Raw genomic sequence first — 795 nt, 5'->3', positions numbered from 1 at the left:
GAAGTCGGGACCACGAGGGGTGCACCCACCCATTGCTTACTTTATTTTTTAAGAGTTATTTATTTATTATGTATAGTGTTCTGTCTGCATGTGTGCCTGCACCCCAGAAGAGGGCACCAGATCTCATTACAGGTGGCTGTGAGCCACTATGTATTTGATGGGAATTGAACTCAGGACCCTTGGAAGAGCAGCCAGTGCTCTTAACCTCTGAGCTATCTCTCCAGCTACCTCCCTCCTACCCCCATCCCCAGCCCCTCACCATTTTTTTCTAATGCCTTCCATAGATTATTAGATCTCAAAAAAAATAATAAAATGGCTCACTGAGGAGCCTGTTAACTTATCAGACCTGGCCACCAGGTCTCTCAGCATAGCAAGCACCTGGTCCAGAGACCTGGCTCCTATCAGTGCTTCTCACCCTCAACCCCACTAAACCTCTCCAGCCTGAGCTTCCTGTCCCCAGCTTCTCTTTTCCTTTAAAGCAGCCATGTTGGCCGGCGCTCTCTTGGTGCCTCTCCTGGTCCCCTCTCTTCGCTTCCTCTCTTGCTCTCCTCTTCCCCCTCTCCTTTCATGGCCTGGTCTATTCTGCTTGCCATATTCAGTCTGGACTTTTCCAGATGCATCTGGTGTTCTCTCCCTTGTATCTACAGTAGATAGATAGATAGATAGATAGATAGATAGATAGATAGATAGATAGATAGATGATAGATAGATTAGATAGATAGATGATAGATAGATGATAGATAGATAGATAGATAGATAGATAGATAGATAGATAGATGATAGAGAGATAATGAT

This window comes from Microtus ochrogaster, unplaced genomic scaffold, assembly GCF_000317375.1.
Source record: "Microtus ochrogaster isolate Prairie Vole_2 unplaced genomic scaffold, MicOch1.0 UNK16, whole genome shotgun sequence".
NCBI classification, from domain to species: Eukaryota; Metazoa; Chordata; class Mammalia; order Rodentia; family Cricetidae; genus Microtus; species Microtus ochrogaster.
This window is presented reverse-complemented; position numbering follows the sequence as displayed.